This window comes from Notamacropus eugenii, chromosome 1 (assembly GCF_028372415.1).
Source record: "Notamacropus eugenii isolate mMacEug1 chromosome 1, mMacEug1.pri_v2, whole genome shotgun sequence".
NCBI classification, from domain to species: domain Eukaryota; kingdom Metazoa; phylum Chordata; class Mammalia; order Diprotodontia; family Macropodidae; genus Notamacropus; species Notamacropus eugenii.
The window spans coordinates 403,145,201-403,168,569 of NC_092872.1; the positions used below are offsets into that span (position 1 = coordinate 403,145,201).

At 40.5% G+C, this 23,369-nt stretch overlaps 1 pseudogene; it reads right to left on the bottom strand.

Annotated features, from left to right (window-relative positions):
• LOC140517971 (uncharacterized) overlaps positions 1-23,369 on the bottom strand; it is a 56,372-nt pseudogene that overhangs the window by 26,503 nt on the left and 6,500 nt on the right.

Here is a 23,369-nt window from a genome sequence, read left to right on the forward strand (position 1 = left end):
ATATTGACCATCTGGTGATGTGCATGTGCAGTTATTTTTGGTTGCTGAAAAAGACTGCTTGCTATGATGATAAGTTATCTTGACAAAACTCTCTACCCTGCTTCATTTTGAACTCCAAGGCCAAATTTGTGTGTTACTCCAGTTGTCTTTTGGTGTCCTACTCTAGCATTCTGATTTCCTATGATAAAAGTGACACCTCTTTTGGGTGTTATTTCTACGTGTTGTAGGTCTTCCTAGAATTAAGCAGTTTTGCTCTCTTTGGCATCAATGGTTGGAGCAATGCCTTGAATTTGAACAGATATCATTCTGTCTCACTGCTCCTAGACCTTAGGCAAGGAATTCTTCCACCTAGGGGAAAACCAGTTTTGGCAGAGAATAGACAAAGCAGCTGTAGTGTGGAGGATAATACAACTCTTAAAGTGAGGTTGCTCCAGAAGAGGATTCTGGCCCTTCATCTGGTTGGACCCAGAGGGGATGTTAGGCCTCAGATGAGGGAAATCACAGTGGCTGGACCCTAGAAGTGGCAGCTTAGGGATCAGCAAGGGAGTGGGGGTGGGGTGAGGTCATAGAATGTTGAGCAGGCCTATGGAAGGTCAGGAATCGGCAAGGTGTGAGGATGGTGGTCTGATCCACTTCAGGAAGGAAGTGTGAGCCTCTCCCATTTCATTACCTTAGAGCATAGCCCCCAAGTTGCCTTGTCCTAGTTACTTCACCGGCTATTGCCTTTCCTACCAGAACAACAAGTTTCCTTTTGAATACTCCCAAGAGGCACATACCCCATTACCCTCCAGGAGGAGTCTTGCTCTAGGGAATGCTGTATGGGAGGAAGGATTTAGGAATCAACCCCAATTGATCTCTGGGAAGGGTCTGTCTCCAGAGAGTGTCTGTGAAAGTTGGAGGTGGGTGGGGGTGGGGATGGGGGGGGTGGTGCAGTACCTAAGAACAAATCTCATTGCTCTCCAGGAGAGTTTTGGTCAAAGTTCTTTTTGGCTGCTGTTGCAGCCTGTTTTAGCCCTTGTGAATTTTGTAAGATGGTCTAAGAGAGAGTATATTCCTACCTCCTGCCCACCTCTGGTGCTTCTCACAGCAACACCCACTTCTTGCTATATCTCAGGAACAGGAAAGTGGCCATTGGAAAAGTTGCCGAATGACAAGCTCAGTTACAAACTATTTTTGGTAGTTCCTCTCCCCCCTTTTTTAACATACACATTTGGGATTCCTTGGCTGCTGCCTGTGTTTGTATCAGCTGTCAGTAAATATGAGGCGTCATACAAAATTGTCATAATTCATTACATTAATTAACCAAGTCAGATTACTGGGCTGAGGCTGGAGCTGGGATTGGGGGTGGGGGAGAAGGGAACCCTGACATTGTTTCGTCTGAATCTCCTGGGTCAGAGTTTCCATGGGATGTGACTGGTTTGATGATCTGCCATGCCTATAATAGATCCTATATGGTGGTGATGTGTGTCTCCTATAATAGACGAATATTTATGAAATCACCATGCTTACTTATTTCAATATTCTCTGCAGATGATGCAGATGGCTAAGGCTGACAGATTTTGTCACAGCTGTGATGGAGGTCCAGATGTAAATATTTTATAGCTTAGCTGGGGAGTGGGGGTGATCAGGGCAGATGTATATCCAAAGAGAGTTTGGGGCTTGATATTCCAGAGAAACATCCTTCTCACATGTACTGTACCTCCCATTCTAGTTTCCTGTGCCAGGGTGACTTTCTCAAGCTTCCTATCTCAATACTTGTACAAGGTTTATGTATGTGGATGGGTGGCCAGTGGTATTAATATATAGTAAACTCTGTTATCCATCATGATTAGAAAATGGTGTATTTTGGCTAATTCAATATCCTGGTTAATAGAGAGCTAACACAAATACACTTATGGATTACAATTCTCCACATTGCCTCCCCCCTCCCCAAGGACTTTTGATATTTCCTGATTAGATATTTCCTGATATACATAAAGCTCCCTTATGTTTGATCTTACGAGCTTTCCCTTATATTAAAAGAAAATAACTAAGCTAAGTCAGTAGGTACAGCAACTCAATTTGACAGTATGTAATTCAACATCCACAGTTCTCTGCCTCTTAAAAATAATTGAAGCATGCATTTCTTCTTTTCATTTCTGGGGCCAAGATTGGTCATTACAATTAAACAGCACCTGACTTCATTTTAGGACTCTTTTCATTTACATTATTGTAGTCTTCTTGTATTTGTTTTCTTGATTCTTCATTCTGCATCAGGTTGTGTGAGTTTTCCATGATCAATACTGAAAGCATTAGAATAATATAAAACCTATTTATTTTGTTGATATGGACATGCTCTATTTCCTTTTCAGTCTTCTTTTGAAGCAGAAGGAGGCACCATGGGACTGAGAACTATTTTATATTTTCTAATCTGTTTTATGAGTCATAATGTTCAAAGACAGGATTGCCTAGTGATCATCCAAGTTATGAACCTCTCCCTGTACTTAGCTAGTGTAGTTTTCAGGTAGCAGATATGATCTAATGCTGGGACCATACTCAAAACCTTTCCAGCTTGGTAGAAACTGATAGACTTTGGGTTCCAATCATTTGATAAACATTTATTAAGCACCTATGTGCCAGTCACTGTGCCAAGCACTACTGATACAAAAAAGACAGTTCTTGCTCTTAAAGGAGCTTATAATCTTAATAGAGGAGACAACATATAAACACATATGTCCAAATTGGCTATAAACAGGATAAAAAAGAAATAATTAACAGAGGGAAGGCACTAGAATTAAGAAGGGTTCAGAAATGCTTCCTGTAGAAGATGGGATTAAGTGTCAAAGCCTTTGAGAACTCAGGGCCATCATGATACAATGAAGAGCATTCCTTGTATTGGCCTGGAATAGGGATTGGACCTAAGATTTCATTGGTATAGAGAACTCTCAGGTGAGGAAACTCCCTCTTCCAATGCAAATTGGCACCTTTTCTGCAACTTGTCTTAGAGAACTGTCAAAACACTGAGGTACTAAGTGACTTGCTAGAAGTCACACAGCCAGAATGTGTCAGCTTTCACCCTACTATGCCTTGTCTCATTCTGTGGACACACCAGGGGAGGAGTGAATACCTGAAGGAGATGGTAGTTCCACTGAACTACTGAACCATAAAGTGGACTCTCCTTTCAGCAATACTGCTTCTCTACACTTCAGCAGATAGATGCTCAGGACTACATGTTTGTGTTGTGAGGACCAGTCTAGTTAAGTGTGTGGTGGGTAATCATTAGAAAGTTGGCAAGAGTCTTTTTTTCTTCCCCAAACCACAGCATCTCATGAATACTGTCTACCTATTAAGGTGTACAGAGGTTGCAATCTGTAACAGTATAGAGCTTTGATAGCTTGATAGCTGGCCTAGCCTTTGAGAACCCAGGGTCACTTCCATGTCATAGTGCGGCTCTAGAGCAGAGGTGTCATTGACTACATTACGGTCCCTCATACTCTAGAGCAGGGGTGGGAAACCTGCAACCTAGAGGCCACATGTGACCCTCTAGGTCCTCAAGTGAGGCCCTTTGAATCCCAACTTCATAGAACAAATCCTTTTCTGTTTTTTGTTCTGTGAAGTTTGGATTCAGTCAAAGGTCCTCACTTGAGGACCTAGAGGGCCACATGTGGCCTCAAGGCTGCAGGTTCCCCACCCCTGCTCTAGAGTGAGGCTTCATTCAGAATAAAATATAATCGGGTCATTTTTAACAAAATAAATCAAAAGATAGTAGACCTTAGATCAGGCCTGCACAACATACAGCCCTCAGGTCACTTTCCCTCTGCCAAAGGATTTTGGGCAGTCTATGAAAAATGTAGAGGATGTAAAAGAAAGTAAAGAGGGAAGGAGTTGCTTTGTCTGTGCCCTACTTAACCTGACTTCCACTAGTCACTATTGTGCCTGTCAAGTAACTTGGCAGGTGGGTTACCACTGCAACTGTTGTCACATGACCTGTGGCAACCAACCATCATCAGTGTGTCTCTAGTCTGAGAAGAGGAGACTTGTATCTTATTGCTGTGTTTTTGGTCATTACTGGTGTTGAACAGGGACACACAGCTGATGCCTGCTATGTGATGAATCGCAACACTGAGAGGGCTTTTTACCCATCCTCACTGCACAGCCACTCTCCAAGTTACATGAATGTCTGTCACTCTCTCCAAGGTCAGAGCAGTTGCTGTGAAGATTGTTTGGTTCTAACATTAAAGTTTTTGGGGGGACTTTGTTAAAATGGGTGACAAAAAGAAGCAGAAGATCAAATCAGAATGTAGAGTGTTTAATCCAGAGTGGACAGATAGATACTTGTTTACTTACATGAGAGACAAAATACTGTGCCTTGTTTGCTGAGAAGGAATAGCTGTTCCAAAGGAATAGAGTCTTCGTCGCCATTTAGAACCAAAGCATCCTGACTTAAGCAAATTGGGCACCAATGAAAAACAAATGAAAGTGTCCAAATCTCTGAAAAATCTCAGTGGGGAACAATGGTTTTTCAAGAAAGTAAACTCAGAAGATGAGGAGGCTACTAAGATGAGTTTTCAGATTCTTAAAGAAATAGATTTCAAACATGATTCCAGAGTACAGTAAACTGATTGCCAACAAGAAGCGTAATACATCCCATTATCTAAATGTAAACAATAAGAAAATCTGAAAAATGTATTAAAACTTGTACTGCTTAGCACTTTTAACACTAATGTGATTTCATGATAAATAAAAATCTTAAGTAATAAGTATAATTAATTGATAATAATTGACATACCCCCTTTTAAAAATATGGTTTATTTGCAAAATAGTTTAATCATTAATTATACCTTTACTTGGAAAGTGAGCTGCTAAAAACCTATCTGTGGCCTGAACAAATTTAGCCTATTTTAATTTTGGTCACTACCTACTGCCAAGTTGTGCAGGTCTGTCTTAGATAACACCTCACCGAAACAGTTAGGCAACTTAATGGATAGGGGCACTGGTCCTGGAGTCAGGAAGACCTGAGCTAAAATTTAGCCCCAGAAACTTGTTGTGGGCCCTTGGGTAGTCACTAAATCTCTGTTTACTTGCTTCCCCATCTGTAAAAGGGGATAATAATAGCACCTACTTCTTGAAATTGTAGTGAGGATCAAATGACATAGTAATTGTTAAATATCTGGCACATAGTAAATACCATATAAATGTTAACTATTATTATTAAGATGATGATGTTAATATATGATTTTCTAAGTCAATATATGCTTGCCCAATATATCCTTGTGCCTGTTTCTATTTGAGTTTGAAGCCACTGTTTTAGAGAAGGACTGTTCAGTTGAACACAATTTAAACTTCCTTTGGTGCCTCATTAGGTTCAGATACTTTCTCAGCATGATCATTATGAACCTTGCATTTTTTTTGAGTTATAGATGGGTAGTATCTTTATTTTATTGGGCAGCTAGGTGGTACAGTGGATAATATGCTGGGCCTGTAGTCAGGAAAACTCAGAGAACTCCTGAATTCAAATCCAGCCTCAGACACTTACTAGCTGTGTGACCCTGAGCAAGTCATTTAATCCCCTTTGCCTCAGTTTCCTCATCTGTAAAACATACTGAGGAAAGAAATGGCAAACCACTCCAGTATCTTTGCCAAGAAAATCCCAAATGGGGTCACAAGGAGTCAGACATGACTGAAAATGACTTGACAACAACAAAAATGGTTAGAAGTAATGATGAATCTAAGAAAGAAGGGGACAAACACTTGCTCTCTGATTTCCTTGGTATGGGGAATCCCCTGATGAGGACAATCTATTCACTAACACAGGGCAACATCTTCTCTGCAAAGAGTTGTCTACAGCAGATGTGTCAATAACTCAAGGGGACACCCCAGAACTTGCCTAGTGTAGGGGAACCTTATTAAAATGTAATTGGGAAATATTTAAAAAAACAAAAGTACAATAAAATAGATAGCATCACACTTTAAAATTTAATGTAGGGATCCTTATACACAAATTAGTGAGGATTTCTATATGAGTTTGATAGCACTGGCCTTGATTGAGATGGCTTGCTTAAGGTCACATGGCCAGTATGTATAAGACTTTAACTTAAACCTAGGTATTTATGGTTTCTAGGTCAGTTTCTATTATGCCAGGCTTTCTCTAACTAATAAAATATCAATAAACCAACTCTTTTAATAAACAAATGTTTTATTGATTTTTTTACATTAATATCATTTCCCAGTTACTTTCTCCCGCCCCCAATAGAATCCTACCTTATAACAAAAACATATAGTTAAACAAAACCAAGCCACCATATTGGCCATGTCTAAAAATGCATGCCGCATTCTGCACCATGTCCCATGCACTTTCCTGCTTAGAAAATTCCAATGGCTCCTTGTTATCTATAGGATCAAATACAAATGCCTGAGTTTGGAATTTTAAAGTCCTCTTGACTCTAACATATCTTTCTTGCCTTATTATGTTATTCCCGTTCATATATTTTCTGGTCTAGCCAGACTGGCCTTTTTGCTGTACCTCACACATAACACACCACATCTCATATCCATGCCTTTGTACTGTCTGTCCTTTATGTCTGCAATGCTCTCTCTTCTCAGCTTTGACTCTTAGAAGTCTCAGTTTCTTTAAATGCTAGTTCAATAATCATTACTACTTACATGAAACCTTTCCTGATTGTAGCCCTCTCACCCCCAAGCAGTTAGGGTCTTCCCTTCCCAAATTATCTTGCTTTTTTTTTCATGTATATGTGCATGCTATTTCTCTGATTGAAATAGAATATAAACTCTCTGAGGACAGGGACTATTTAATTTCTTTATTTGTACCCCTAGCATCTAGCACAGTGCATGACTTATAGCAGGTGATTAATAAATGTTCATTAATTTATTGGTTGATAGGTCATCATCTCCTAGTTGAGAGAAGGGAGACATGTTTTGTCCATCAGTCCTGCGGAGCCAAGATTGGTAATTGAGTTGGTCTATTTTGATGTCTTTCAATATTGTTCTTCTTGACATTATTGTATGAGTTCTCTTTTAAAACAGCCATTGTTTGACTAAGTTTATGACTGTGGACACTGATTCTGTAACTCACCCTTGTTTTCTGTCTCAACACCCTCTCAAACTGTTACAGATACGTCATCTATGAATTATTTAAATATCAAGGAAATAGATTATCTTTTAAGCCATTATCATATTTGGGGATCATTTCCTCTGTGTTCTGAGTTGCTGAATGATCAAATTTCTCCTAGAGAAAAATCTGAGTTTTCTCTTCATGCCCTTGATGGGATTCTCCCTCTACTGAGAACTGGTGATACAATGAGAAGTTGGGATAACAAAGGGAACAGGGCAGGGGTGTTCTGGTAAATGTTTAACAACCAGCTCTCCAGGAAAAAAAATGTACCTACAACACACTTTTAGTATGATGTAAATTATTAACATTTTCTCCATCATGTTCTTAAGTCTAATAAATCAAAAAAAAACAATCACTCAAAGCTTAAATTTCAGTTTGCTGATTTCTGAGGTGTGAATTCTTACAGGGTGGAAATTTAACAATAGATTGTTACCTGAACACCTCCCCCCTCCATGAGAAATAGAATATGTTGGAGTCCCTTTTTGGATTCTTTCCCTCCTCCCAGATGCTAATACCATATCATCCTCCCCAAATCACTTTGTATTTAGTTACATAGATATATGTTTTATCCCTCAGGTAGCAAGTAACCTCCTTTAGGGCAGATGCTGTCTTGTTTTTGTCTTAGTATCTTTGTGCACGGTATCTAGCACACAGTGAGAGCTTAATAAACATCTGTGGATTGAGTGGACTACAGAAAATGTTTAAGACTTAAAAGTTCAGAGGTGGAACGGGCATAGTGCCTGGCACATAGTAGGTATTTACTGAATATTTATTGATCGATTAGTCTACTTCAGTCTGTGCCTGAACATGAATCTTCGCTGGAATCCTCAATAAGTGGTCATCCCACCTCTACTGGGCCACTGCCAGTGACTAGAGTTCATTATTTCCTGAGGCAGTCCATTCCATTTTTATACCATTTTGCAACATAACAATATGTATATTGCTACAACACTGAATACCTTAGGGCTGAGGGGGAGTGGATTAAAGAAACAAATCCAGTTTGGTAGATCTCTGGGAATGGGGTCTAATATATGTCTCTGTTGCTAACACACTTCTTTCTCTTGTGCCCCATCACCCTCATCCTATCATCCTCAATGTTCCTATCTCTCACTATCCTCATCCTTACTCCTCTTCTGCTTCCCCCTCCCCAGCCCTGTTTAACCCCTCAGGAAAGATATAATCAAAGGTCTTACTATTCCAGGTCTGCACTGTCACAAAGAATGGACAGCCAGTGCTCTTAGATAGACCAGAGAGCAATGTCCTGAGCACCAAGAGCAGTGTGGACCTTGTCAGCCCCGTTTCTAAAGGGCATTAAGATTTGCAAAGCATTTTTCATAAAATAATCATTTGAGGTAGATGAAACAAGCGTCATTATTAATTATTACTATTATCTACGTCCTGGGGTAATGCAGGCACAATGGAGATAGTTTGTTGTCCAAAGACTTGGGTTCAAATCTTGATTCTTCCACTTATTACCTGTGTGACCTGGGCAAATCCTTTCGCCTCTCTTGGTTTCTTTAGTTTCCTCATCCATAGAGGGAAAGGGTTGGACCAGATGACCTCTAAGGTCCCTTCTAGATCTAAAGCTATGATTTTCATGGTACAGACGTGGCAACTTAGACCCAAACAAGTAAAGTGAATTAAGGTCCCACAGTAAATGGAAAAGCCGAGATGTGAGCTTTGGTCTTTTGACTCCAAATTCATTATTTTTTTCCATACTTTTGCCAGTCTCCCAGATTCTAGGAATGACAAGACACTGGAGACCCAGAATATGCCTCAGGGTAGCTTTGACACCCTTGGAAGAATGTGGTCTGGGTGACAGCGGATGTGTTCAAGGGAGCAGCTCATCAAGTGAACATGCCACCTCCTTCACCACAGTGAGTGAGAAAAGAAGACAAACCACAGTCGACCCAGACTAAAGAAACATCGGATGGGTTTGTGTTTGGGGGGGAGGGTGGGGATTTGCTTGCTGTGGACACAGGCCTGCCTGTGGTTACTTGCTCTCATTTATACCTCTGTGTCCTACTGGATCAGCCACGCCCTACTTCCAGGCCCTCTTGGGAAGAGCAGAGTTGAACTCAGAGGTGATGACTTTGGAATTCACAGAGACTTACACCACCTGAAAACACTTGTCACAGAGCATGAGAGCTTGAGAGTCAGCTTACAAAGCCACAGAGAAAACATTCCCAGATTCTCCCCATATTTTCCAGACTTTTTTTTTAAGAAAAAGAAAAATACTCAGCAGATTTCTAACTACTTGGCAGTAGCTGAGCTTGAATTTCAATGCATGATCTCTGAGGAGGAGAGCCCTATGGGAAAGAAGGCAACTCAGAATCAGGATCAAAAAGGCAGGAAGCTCTGGGGTTTCCTTTGGAGGGGAGAAACAAGTCTGGTTTTTCCCAGGCAAGATGAAGGGGAAGCTTTAGCTAAGCAACCCCTCCAGGAATTTCTTGCCAATGGGATGCCCAAGAAATTCTGCTAAAAATTTGACCTATCCATGAAATCCTTCTAGATTGGTGCTATGGGAAGCACAGTCAGCCTCTAGAGTCAGAGAAGCTGAGTTCAAATCTTGACTCTTCTACTTTGTGTATGATATTGGGCAAGTCATTTAACTGCTCTGGGACTCAGTTTCCTCATGTGTAAAATGGGAGAGTTGGTCTAGATTGTCTCTAAGGTTGCTTGGAGCTTTACACCCACAAACCTATAACTAACCATACTCAAGTCCAACCTTACGTTTACTCAGGAGTTTCCCAAGGGCAGAGATTCTTTTTCCTCTTTGTCTCCCTCCAGTGCCCAGTACAAGTCTCTGCACACAGGGCCTCAGGGTGGGGGGATATATGGGAGGAGTGAGGGGAGGCATTGGTGACTTTAGACAAGCAGGGAATGCGTGAGAGAGAGAGAGAGAGAGAGAGAGAGAGAGAGAGAGAGAGAGAGAGAGAGAGAGAGAGAGAATCAGGGGTAGAGGCCAGTTTCAATCATTGTAGCCCTTCCCTAGGGGACTATAATGAATTTATTAGAGACTTGGAGAGCAATTTCCATACTTTTTTCAATGGGGAAAACCCAAGAAGTCACTGATCAGGGGAAGCAGTCTAGTGCCCTAGAGATGTGGCTGGTTAACACATAAAAGAAGAAGACATGCTCTATGATGAGTCACTTCCCAGTTCTTATCTTTATGCCTGTGAACAGGATGCCCTGTCATGCCTGGAATATACTCCTTCTTTACCTTTGCCTCTTAAAATCCCTAGATTCCTTCCAGGCTCAAATCAAGCATCACTTCTACTTGAGACTTTTCCTCATCTCTTAGTTGCTAATATCCTTTATCTGAAATTATTTTGCGTATACTTTGTATGTATTGTGTATTTGCTCATCTGTATTTGTGTTCACCTCCCCTCTGCTCCTCTTCACCTGTAGCACATAGAATGTAAACTCCCTGAAGGAAGGGAGTGTTTCCTTTTTTTCCCTTTGCATCTCCAGTGCCTAGCACAACAGCTGGAACATTTTGTTTTGTTTTATCCCCCTCCCTCCCATTACGTGTAAACAAAGATTATATCTGTATCTGTCTGTTTACAATTTTGAGTTTCAAATTCTCTTCCTCCTTTCCTCCCTTGAGGAGACAAGCAATTTGATATAGGTTATACATGTGCAGTCAAGCAAAACATTTCCATATTAGCCATGTTGTAAAAGAAAACATGGACCAAAAAAACTCAAGAATAATAAAGCAAAAAAAAAAAAAAAAAAAAGGATGCTTCGATCTGCATTCAGATTCTATCAGTTCTTTCTTTGGAGGTAGCTAGCACTTGTCATCATGAATCCTTCAGAACTGTCTTGGATCATTGTATTGCTGAGAATAGCTAAGTTTTTCATTGGTGATCATGGTACAATATTAGTGCGTGGAACATTTTAAGTATTTCTGTGTTGTTAAGTGAATGGAAAAGTAGTAAATGATGCAATGAAAAGCTACAGGATGGTGAGGAGTGGAGGGTTGAAAGGAGCAGGGTAAGAAATCTCAGTGTTTAGTGTCCAAATTCCCCTTTTTTCTGTCACAGGAGACAGGAAAGTAGATAAGGTAGTTGCTTGCTCTACAATATCTCCAAGTACCCTAACTCCTAATACTTCCCTTTCCCACACATCTGTTTCTCCTGTACCTCCTCCTCCACATTCCCCTTTTCTAGGATCCCAGTGGTCTTGTCTGTCTGTCTCCTTTTCACCTACCAAGACTACTTGTTTCAGCTCTTTTCAAAAATAGAAACATTCTTGCTCCTGCCTTTGACATGCTTGGCAAGGTCACACCTTATAAGCTGCATTTGGATGTAAGATTCTACCTGACCATCCATTTCCATTCTTTTCTGAAGTCCCCATAAGATGCTCAAAGTATTATCATATATTAATTAAATCAAACAAAATCTTGAGCTGCTTTGGAGTCTCAGTCATCCTCTCTCCCCAACCCTGTTCTTACCCTTGGTTTAGGTTACTGGTCTGTCACAACCTGAAAGTCAAGACTCTGAGAGCTACTGGGGGAAAGATCCTCAGTTTTTCTCCTTAAATACACAATTTTATAGGGTAGGGGTTCTTTGCCTTTTCTGTATGTATCACAGATCCTTTGATAGTCTAGTGAGTCAGCTTATGGATCTTTTTTCAGAATAATGCCTTTAAATGCATAAAATATAATATGTGGGATTACAAAGGAAACTGGTTATACTGAAATATGGTGACCAAAATATTTATTTTTTAAAACAATTCATGGACACCAGCTTAAGAACCCCTAGACTAGATAATCTTTAAGGTGTCTTTCCAACTTAAAAGCTATGATGTTCTTTATCATTGATTTTCAACTTTCTGGGCACAGTGACATTTAAATCAACTTGAAATTAACTTTCCCTGGCCAAAAACTGGAAATCAAGGGGATGCCCATCAATTGGGGAATTGAATAAATTGTGGTATATGAATATAATGGAATACTATTGTGCTATAAGAAATGATGAACAGGAAGACTTCAGAGAAACCTGGAGGGACATATATGAACTGATGCTGAGTAAAAAGAGCAGAACCACTAGAACTTTGTGTATAGCAACAACCACAGTGTGTGAGGATTTTTTCTGGTAGACTTAGAACTTCATTGCAAGGACTTAAAAAATTCCCAATGGTCTCTTAAGGCAAAATGCCTTCCACATCCAGAGAAAGAACTATAGAATTCAATTGAAGAATGAAGCAGATCATTTTCTTTTGTATTATGTTTTGGTTTGTTTTATGATTTCCTTCCATTTATTTTAATTCTTCTATGCAACATGACTAAGGTGAAACTGTATTTAATAGGAATGTATGTGTAGAACCTATATAAAACTATATGTTGTCTCAGGGAGGGAGTGGGGAGGTAGGGGGGAAAGGGGAGAGGGAGTGGAAAAAATCTGAGATATATGGAAGTGATTGTAGAACACTGAAAACAAATAAAATAATATTAAAAAAAGAAATTAACTTTCCCTGTTGAGAAGAAAGGGAGCTAGGTGGCACAGTGGATAGGGTGCCAGAGTCAGGAAGACCTAAGTTCAAATCTGGCCTCAGACACTTACTAGATATGTGACCCTGGGCATGTCACTTAACCCTGTGTGCCTCAGTTTCCTCATCTGTAAAGTGAGCTGGAGAAGGAAATGACAAACCACTCCAGCATCTTTGCCAAGAAAACTCTCCAAAAGGGGTCACCAAGAGTTGGACACTATTGAAAATGACTAAACAACAATTGGGAAGAACTCATTCAAGAAGAAACAGCCAGGACCAGTTGAAAACGAATCAATGTTTTCAAATAGGAGACCCTTATTGTCAAAAAGAAGAGACTAGTAAGGTTCCTTCTTTCCCATATTCTTAGGAGATATCATATTCCAGGTTCCATGAAACCAGTGTCTAGAAGGGAGGTTACAGGACCTGTGGTTACAGGACCCTCAAACCCTACACCTCTCCTGGGTTTTGGTTAACGTTCATGTTTCTACAGCCTCGATGTCTTATCTTAACATTGTTGTTCCCCTAGTGCCTAGCCCAACAGGAGTTCAATGAACATTTCTGAAATTCAATTGAATTTGTTGTATTGAGGGGCCACAGGCATATCTCCTCCATTAGCTTCATGGATCTGGTCCATGAGGATACTAGTTGGTAGATCTAAGGAAACAGAAGGACCAATCAGAAAAGAACAAAGACATCCTTCCTGGCAAAGCTCTAACCAGGGTAGGGCAAGCCAGATTTTGCCTTAAAGGTGTTAATACTTTGAGGGTGCTGCCATCACTTGTAGATCTTCAACAAGTAGAAACAACCAACCTCAACACCTAGTTAGCAAACATAATTACTTAAAATAGAAAGCTACCTGATGTCTCACTTCTTAACCAACCTGATGAAGAGATGTCCTTATTCCTCACTACAGTTTATCTTGCATGCAATTTTGACCTCATTTCCTCCACTCTTTTTCATAGCATCAGAATCTCCAGTAGTGTGCTTGAAATATCTCAGGGTATTTGTTCCCCCTTATTCCATGGGGTGGTATCTTAAAGTCCCTTCCTTCATGAACCTGGTGTCTTAGGTATCTCCTTTCATCCAAAAAAGATGATTTAAGGGTGCCTTCCATGTTGTTTATTCCAGACACCAGTTTTGCTATTTATAACTTTGCCTCTTAGGTACCTGAGAAGGGTATGGGACAAAAAGAGTGACAAGGTAATCCGCATCACCAAGGTGAAAGAATTCCAAATAACTGACCTGAGGGCAGGTAGCCTGTCTTACTCTTCTTTTACTACTTATTTGCATAGAGCAGGTACTAGATTAGTATTTGTTGAGGAATTGATCTGGGCCAGTCCTCTGAATCCAGGCAGGTCAACGGCAAAACTTTCCCATATCTTTATTTGTTCATGAGGATCTTCAGGAAAGAAGGCAGATGCTCTGGGTCTCCTTTGTGCTGATTCAAACTCGTGTTTTGATGTTCTTTCAGGGATCCATTCAGCTTCTCTTTCTGTTTCTCTTGAAGCTCATTTCTTCTTCTCGTTTTGTCTCCTGCAGAGATAGATGCTCCCAGCTCTGTGTCCTTCCAGCCCTGAAATTGATGCTCCTTTCTGGTTCCTGTGTCCCTTCCTTGCTGTCTCCCTCTCTCAACTTTATTCAACCTTTGCCCTGGCCTCTGAGCTCTTTAGAAAGGGGGAGCCCTTTCTGAGAAGGGCAGATTCATGCCCTCCTCCCAACCTCCTACTTAGCTGGCCCAGCCCTGGCCCCCTGGGTCATAGCTTAGGAACAGACAGCGCCATTTGCCAAGCACGGAGTGGGAGGGAAGGAGGGGGAGACTGCTAGAGGCCAAGCCATGAGGCCAGGCCAGGGAAGCAGATCAAGTGCTGCAATGTTTCGGGCTCAGGAGGGAGGCGGGGACCACTTTACCGAGAAGGGGTCAGGGCAAGAGAGACCCCCCTGGGGGTTCAGGGGTGGGAGGAGGCCTGGAGCTTAGTGATCAGGAAGGGTGGTGGAGAGGTCAGAGGGAGGAGTTTGGAGCATCTCTCCCTACCTCCCTTAACCAGAGGCGTGAAAGCCCAGAGTCCTGCATTTAGAGGGGTGCAGTTTGGGGAAAATCACATTGAGGCTGGCTTTTTTCCCTTTTCAAGGACAAAAATTTCTAAGACATTCAGGACTCCTTAGTCATTTCACTTTAGGAGGGATGGAGCAGGGGACAGTTCTTCCTCCCATGGTTTGGAAGGTTCAGGTTCAAACTTAATGAATGTCTGCAAAGGGTCAGCCCTTTTTCCATTATGGGGTCACTGAGAGTCCCCAATTCCTTCCTCCTCTGTGGTCTCTCTCCCCAGGGGGATAATGGTAAGAGGATGAGTGCAGACCTGTGATATCTGTAGCAGATCATTGATTGTCCTCTGTTTCCTGCAGAAGATTGCCTCTTGGGACAAGGCTCTGAACTCCTCAGCCAGCCTACATCCCAGATACCCTTGTTCCATTGGGTTTTGCTTTTTTTATTCTATTTATATCCAGGATTCCTAGCTCCTTCCCCGTGGACTCAGGACACCCCGTTGAATGGTATCACCTGTAAGAGTTAAGTCCACAATTGTATGTGGTATGAAGACCTACTATAAGACATCTACTTGGGGTAGAACCAAAACCAAGGTTTTGCACCCAGGTCTGGTGGCATACTGACATTCTTCTGATCTCTATTCCTTGAGCCTCATGGCCTTTTGCCAGCCCTGCTCAGAATGGCATCCTTAGATCTCAGGTTAGGTACATTCTTTCCTGGGGGCCCACCTCCATTGCCCTTATTCCCTTTTTCTACTCCTTCCCACCCTCTCTCACTCCTTTAGAGGATAAGGGAAGTTTGGGGTCATTCTCAACCCTCTCCCCTAGCTGAATTGGCCTCAGGTGCCAGACTTACTAGTTGTGACTCTCTTTAGGATGAGTAGAAGGAAGGTTCTGGTCTATATCTAACTAGGGTCTGGAGATGCTGGTCATGTTTTCCAGTCAAAAAGTATTCTTTTTTCTCCTGATACACACAATTAAATTTATACTTTAACGCTAAATATAACTCTCATACACCCTTATACTTCAAGATTTAAATTGGAGATGGAGTTTCTAAAGGCTTTCTTCTTTCCTCCCTAGGGAGAGATAAATGAGAAATATGGTGGTTAACCCCTTATGCTTCTCACACCAAGGACTATGACCCCTGGAAAGTAATGAGGGCTCGTGCCCAGGAATAGTCCAAAGAGGAAGGCTAGAAGGTGAGTCCTTTACATATTCAGAGGCAGAGCTGGTTGAGTTAATGGCTCTTTAGACCTCAGTCCAGAGCTGAGACTTGGACTTTTGGTTTCTCAGCCCCACCCCTCCTTGTCCTCTCCTGATTTCAACTTCTCTTGACCCATCCTGACCCTTAACAAATGAGATTTCAGTTTCTGTCCCTTTGTAAAGGACTGCACTAAAGCCCTAGGACTAGTTCTTTGAGCCTGTATGTTGAGGGGATAGGGTGGGAGGGGGAAGAAGAAAGTGTTAAAATACGGAAGAGCTTTTAAGTAACCTTAGTCAAGATTTGATAAACCTCCTTAAGTTTTTTTTGAAAAATTTCACATGCCCTCAATTTTACTGGTCTAAGGGTAGTGTCCCTCTTAGCCGCTGTTACCCGTTCTCATACACCCTTAATAGGGAGATGGCAGTCCAGGATTCCTAGTCTGTCTTTCCTGGAATTCCAGCTCCCCTTGGCTCAAGCCACCGACAGATTCCCCTCGATCTGCGTTCCTAAGACGTCCTCAATGGCCCCTCAGTCGTGTCATTCTTGTCCTCCCTAAAGCCCAGGACCGGCTCGGCTTCTTGCCAGCCCTGGGAACTCAGCCTACTTCTTCTTCTTCTTCTTCTTTTTTTAAGCCTAACTCCATGATTCAGCGAGATGTTCTCCACCCCCCACCCTTCATCCCCCTCCCTGGCCTTGGGGCTGGGCTTCCCCACTAATGGGTCTGGAGATACTGACTTTTTCCCCCCAAACAACGCCCCCACCCCTACCCCATTCCCACTCTCTGCATAGATCCTCTTCTGGCTAATCTTCCCTTCCAATACAGTGAAATAAAATAAGCCCTACAGTGAAAGTCAGGGTTGGACCCACCACTACCCGTGTGCCCTCAGACACGTTGTTTCCCCTTCTCAGCCTGTGTCCTCATCTGGAAAGGAAGAACTTTAGATGAGGTCTCTTCCAATTCTGGTGTTATATTTTTCTAATCCCAATTTCTTCTCTGTTTTTTTGTACCTTCCATGAAAATCCAGATTGAAAGTCGATGCATCGGTGATTCTTAATTTACCTCACTTTTCAAAGTCTTCTCTCGCTTGACCCTACTTGGCAATCAGTTTGAGTAGTGTTCTGCATCAGGCATGGGAGCCATGGCCATCTGCTCTTTACAGACACAAAGCTCGGTGTCCTCAGAGAGCTGGCTAGGCCCTGACTGGGGACACTAGCCCACAGAGGCATACTAAGACCAAGGTGTAGAGAAGAGTAGACATGAAGGGCAGTAGCAGAACTGAGGCCCTAGGCTTCAGTAACATTAGGTAACTTCATTGTTTTCTTCCTCACTGGACCAGCTTCTCCCAAGGGATCCTCTTCTCTCAGTGTTCACTTTGAGTCTCCTATCTCGCCTTCATTGTTCTCCTGCTTCTATAGAATCAGTTCATGTATACTTTTTGATTTGAGAAAGTGAGGTTTGGGGGGGTGGGAGAAGGGAGGGGTCTAGGAAGCTCAGCCTAGGAAGGCTCCCCTCTTACCCACTGTGGCAATCCTACTTAGAAACCTTACTTGGGATTTACTCTCAGTCCCTGAGAAGATCATACCGCATACTCATTCTGTTAAATGCTCCCTTACTCCCCATGTACCCCTCCCACATTGCCTGTATGGATTCAGAAGGTCTCCCCCTCCCTGGGGCCATATGGGAACTTTGCCACCAGAGGGAGCCCCAAGTTGCCAGGAACATCATTAAAATCAAATCTTACTGACTAGAGTTAATTACAGGATCCTGTCTAAGGACTACATTGGACTTCTTGCTGGGGTCCCAGAGTTTGCCTTGGACTAGGATGTAAGTTGTAGCATAAAGATGGAAACTAGGATGGAATTGGGGTTGGAATGGGCACTAGGAGTAGGATGAGGGCTGGGGCTAGAAAGGTGGGAGATTCTAGATCTCTGAAATTGGAATTGTAGGCATGGTTCAGATAGGATGTAGGTCAAGAACCTGACTCAACCAACAGAGCTAGAAAGGATGACAAATATAATGAACAAACATTTTGAATTATAGAAAGTCAGAACTGAAATGGACCTTAGAGATCATAGATCAAGAGGTAGTAGAGACTGATTCATGACTAGAACTCAGTACCCTTGATTTGCAGTCCAATGTCTATTATATCCCAGGCCTTTTCCAAGATCTCCCTACCTAGTGATCTTGGAAAACAGAGATATATGATGTAGAAGATTGACTCTGTGGCCTTCAATGTAGTAGGCAGAGTATTGAAAGTGTGTAGGTCTAGGTTTTAGACCCAATTCTGTTGTCAACTAGGATGTGCATTGGAGCAGGACCTGGGATTGGGATTAGGTGAGGAAGCTATGGAGAGGGGTGGGCATTGACCTTCAACCTCAGTTAATTTTTCCTCAAAAGACATTTTAAGAGAAACTCCAGACTTGCCTGGAGATCTTGGACAAATAAGCTATGTGATATAGAAGAAGAAGATTGAAATAATGGAAGATATTGCACATAGTAGACACTGAAATAGGAATGTGGAGTCCTTCACAATTTGACAATCTGGGACCATGTTTTTTTTTTTTTTTTTGGGCCTTAGTCTCATCTTTAAAACGAGATTATTTCTAGGGTTTTTAAGAGTCTGTGTTTCTGCAATATTGATTTGTTGATTGGTTTGAATTTTTAATCCCTTTTAGCTCTACAATTCTTTTTTTAAATCAAATATCAATCCAGGAACTGGATTGAGAGACAGAAGATATCTCTATTTGAGGAGGGATTTGGGGAAGAATATAGAAACTGGGATCAGGGACTCTCTAATATATGCTTTTTGCAAATCAGCTCATGTTACCTCTACTCCTTTGGTCCTTGCCCCTGTCCCTATATGGTTCCTATTTGGAGGCAGTAGAAAATACCTTAGCCCGGTGTTGTGACACTTAGGTTCTAGGCTCAGTTTTACTATTCACTAACCACCTTTATAACCTTGTCCAAATCATTCAGCCTCTCTGAAGCCTCAGTTTCCTTATTTCTGAGGTAAAGGGTTTGGAAGAAGTGATGTCTAAGGACTCTTCCAACAACTAAGTAAATATTTTGTTGTAAATCTAATCACAATTCTGTGAAGAAGTCTGCACTCCATGTTTAAAAGTCATTTTCTATCTCCCCACTACCTATAAACCCCTCCTCCCTCCCTTGCATAGAGCCTATTATAGTAATAATTCATATTTAGATGGCACTTTCCTTATGTAGTATATACAACAACTCTGAAGCAGGGTGGGTACCCTAACCACTTCCATTTCACAGATGAGAAAATGGAGGTTCAGAGAGGTAAACCTTATGCCTAAAGTCATACAGATAGTAATGACCAGAGCTGGGTTGGGCCTTAGGTCCTTTGACATCACGTTCTTTCCTTTATTGGCCACCATGATCAAAGCTTTTTAAAAATTTTAGTAAATAGTATTTAAAATTTTTTTTCAATTACACATAAAGATACTTTTCAACATTCTTTTCAATAAGATTTTGAGTTTAAAATTTTTCTCCCTCCTTTCCTCCCATCCTCTCTCCCAAGAGGGAAAGCAATCTGATATAGTTTATACATGTGTAATCGTGTAAACATATTTCCACATTAGTCATGTTGTGAAAGAAGAAACAGAACAAAAGGGAAAAGCCACAAAACCAAAAAAAAAAAAGTGAAAATAATATGCTTTGATCTGCATTTAGACTCCATAGTTCTTTCTCTGGATGTGGATGGCATTTTCCATCTTGAGTCTTTTGGAATTGTCTTGGATTATTGTATTGCTGAGAAGAGCTACTCTTATAGTTGATCATGGCACAATGTTGCTGTTACTGTGTACAGTGTTCTCCTGGTTTTGCTCACTTCACCCAGCATCAGTTCATGTAAGTCTTTCCAAGTTTTTCTGAAATCTGCCTGCTCATCATTTCTTATAGAACAATAGTATTCCATTACATTCATATACCATGACTTGTTCAACCATTCCCCAGTGGATGGGTATCCCCTCAATTTCCAATTCTTTGCCACCATAAAAAGAGCTGCTATAAATACTTTTGTACATGTGGGTCCTTTCCCCTTTTTATGATCTCTTTGGGATATAGACGTAGTAATGGTATTGCTAGATCAAAGGGTATGCACAGTTTGATTGCCCTTTGGGCATAGGTTCAAATTGATCTCCAGAGTGGTTGGATCAGTTTACAACTCCACCAATAATGCATTAGCGTCCCAGTTTCCCCACATCTCCAGCATTTATCATTTTCCTTTTCTGTCATATTACTCAATCTGATAGGTGTAAGGTGGTATCTCAGAGTTGTTTTAATTTATATTTCTCTAATCAATAGTGATTTAGAACATTTTTTTCATATAACTATAGATAGTTTTAATTTCTTCAACTGAAAACTACCTTTTCATAACCTTTGACCATTTATCATTTGGGGAATGACCTGTATTCATATGAATTTGGGTCAGTTCTCTATATGTTTGAGAAATGAGGCCTTTATCAGACATATTTACTGTAAAAACTGTTTCCCCCCATCATTCTGCATTCCTTTTAATCTTGGTTGCATTGGCTTTGTTTGTGCAAAATCTTTTTAATTTATTGTAACCAAAATTATCCATTTTGCATTTTATAATGTTCTTTAACTCTTGTTTGGTTATAAATTCTTCCCTTCTTTGTAGATCTGACAGGTAAACTAGTCATTGCTCTCCTAATCTGCTTGTGGTATCACCCTTTATGTCTAAGTCATGTACCCATTTTGACTTTATTTTGGCAAATGGTGTGAGATATTGGTCTATGCCTAATTTCTGCCATACTATTTTCTAGTTTTCCCAGAAGTTTTTGTCAAATAGTGAGTTTTTATCTCAGAAGCTGGAGTCTTTAGATTTATTAAACAGTGGGTTACTATAATAATTTACTACCATGTCTTGTGTACCTAATCTATTCCACTGATCCACAATGCTATTTCTTACCCCGTACCAAGTAGTTTTGATGATTGCTGCTTTATAGCAGTTTTAGATCCGGTATGGCTAGGCCACCTTCCTTTGCAATTTTAAACATTAATTCCCTTGATATTCTAGACCTTTTGTTCTTCTAGATGAATTTTGTTACTATTTTTTTCTAGTTCTATGAAATAGTTTTTTGGTAGTTTGATTGGTATGATACTGAATAAGTAAATTAATTTAGGTAGAAATGTCATTTTTGTAATATTAGTTCAGCTTACCCATGAGCAATTGATATTTTTCCAATTGTTTAGATCTGACTTTATTTGTGTCAAGTGTTTTGTAGTTGTGTTCTTATAATTCCTGGGTTTGTCTTGGCAAGTAGACTCCAAAATATTTTATATTGTTTACACTTTTTATTTTATTTTTGACAGTCTGTCAAGTTTTATTGTGTAAGCCAAATAGAAGGGTACCATGTACAGAGGAGATAGGGGAGGATCATTTCTTAGTCTCCTCCTCCTTGGACGAAATCTTGATGATCTCCTCTTTCTTAGCTTGTAGATGCTTTTCCTGACACTTTCGTGCTTCCTTAGTCTTGGACTGACAAGCTTCAGCCTGGTCAGCCAAGAGCTTCTTCTAGGCCTTGTCTGCCTTCAGTTTATGAATGTGCTCCATGAAGATCTGCTTGTTCTTGAACACATTTCCCTTCACCTTCAAGTACAGGTTGTGGTACATGTGGCGGCCAATCTTTTTGGATTCATGATATCTTTGGAGCAGGCTGCGCAGAATCCTCACTCGCCTCATCCAGGTCACCTTCTCAGGCATATGAGCATTGGTAGTACCCTTTCTCTTACCAGTACCCATGTGCCTGCCCTTCTGTCGAGCCAGAGTGTTTTTCCAGCATCTGGCACGAGAGTGCACAGTAACGGGCTTCTGGATGATAAGACCATTTTTAATCAGCTTCCTGATCTGCTGACCAGAGTTGGCGTTGGCAGTTTCATTGGTCTCATTGGAGTCAAGCCATACTTTCTTTTTTCCACATCTAAGGACGCTAGAGGCAAGTCTCGTGCATACTCATGGTTGCAGCCTCGTGCATACTCATGGCTGAGGCCGCAGCACGGAAAAGGAAAGGAGAGAGAGATTTACAGTTATTTTAAATGGAACTTCTCTTTCTATCTCTTGCAGCTAGGCTTTGCTGGTAATATGTAGAAATACTGGTGATTTATGTAGGTTTATTTTATATCCAGCCACTTTGCTAAAGTTGTTAATCATTTCAAGTAGTTTTTTAGTTGATTCTGTAGGATTCTGTAAGTATACCATCATATCATCTGCAAAGAGTAATAATTTTGTTTTCTCATTGCCTAGTCTAATTCTTTTGATTTCTTTTTATTATTGCTAAAGCTAACATTTCTAGTAAAATATTGAAAAATAGTGGTGATAATGGGCATCCTTGTTTCACCTCTAATCTTATTAGGAAGGTTTCTAGCTTATCCCCTATACAGATAATGCTTGCTAATGGTTTTAGATAGATATTACTTATCATGTTAAGGAAAGCTCCATTTATTCCTATGTTCTCTAGTGCTTTGAATAGAAAAAGGTGCTATATTTTGTCAAAATCTTTTTCTGAATCTATTGAGATAATCATATAGTTTCCTTTGGTTTTCTTATTGATTTGGTCAATTACATTAATAGTTTTGCTAATGTTGAACTAGTCCTGTACTTCTGGTATAAGTCCCATCTGGTCAGGATGGAGGAGATAGGGGACAATCATTTCTTAGTCTCCTCCTCCTTGGACAAAGTCTTGATGATCTCCTCTTTTATTATCCTCATGATAAATTGTTGTAATCCCTTTGCTAATATTTTATTTAAAATTTTTTCATCAGTATTCATAACGGAAATTGGTCTATAATTTTCTTTCTCTGATTTGGCTCTTCCTGGTGTAGATATCAGCACCATATTTGTGTCATAAGAGGAATTTGGTAGGACTCCTTCTTTGCCTATTTTTCCAAATAATTTATATAGTATTGGAGTTAATTGCTTTTTAAATGTTTGGTAGAATTCACTTGTAAATCCATCTGGCCCTGGAGATTTTTTCTTAGGGAGTTCATTGATGGCTTGTTTAATTTCTTTTTCTGAAATGTTGTTATTTAAATATTTTATTTTCTCTTCTGTTAATCTGTGCAATTTATGTTTTTGTAAATATTCATCCATTTCGCTTGGATTATCAGGTTTATTGGCATACTGTTGAGCAAAATAGTTCCTAATTATTGCTTTACTTTCCTCATTTGTGATGAATTTACCCTTTTCATTTTTGATATTGATAATTTGATTTTCTTCTTTCTTTTTTAAAAATCAATTTAACAAAAGGTATGTCTGTTTTATTGTTCCCCCTCCCCATACAACCAGCTCTTAGTTTTATTTATTAGTTCAGTAGTTTTCTTATTTTAAATTTTGTTAATTTTTCCTTTGATTTTCAGAATTTCTAATTTGGTATTTAGTTGGGGATTCTTAAAATGGGAGATTTTAAATTTGCTCTTTTTCTAGCTTTTTAAATTGCATGCCCAATTCATTGATCTGCTCTTCCTCTATTTTG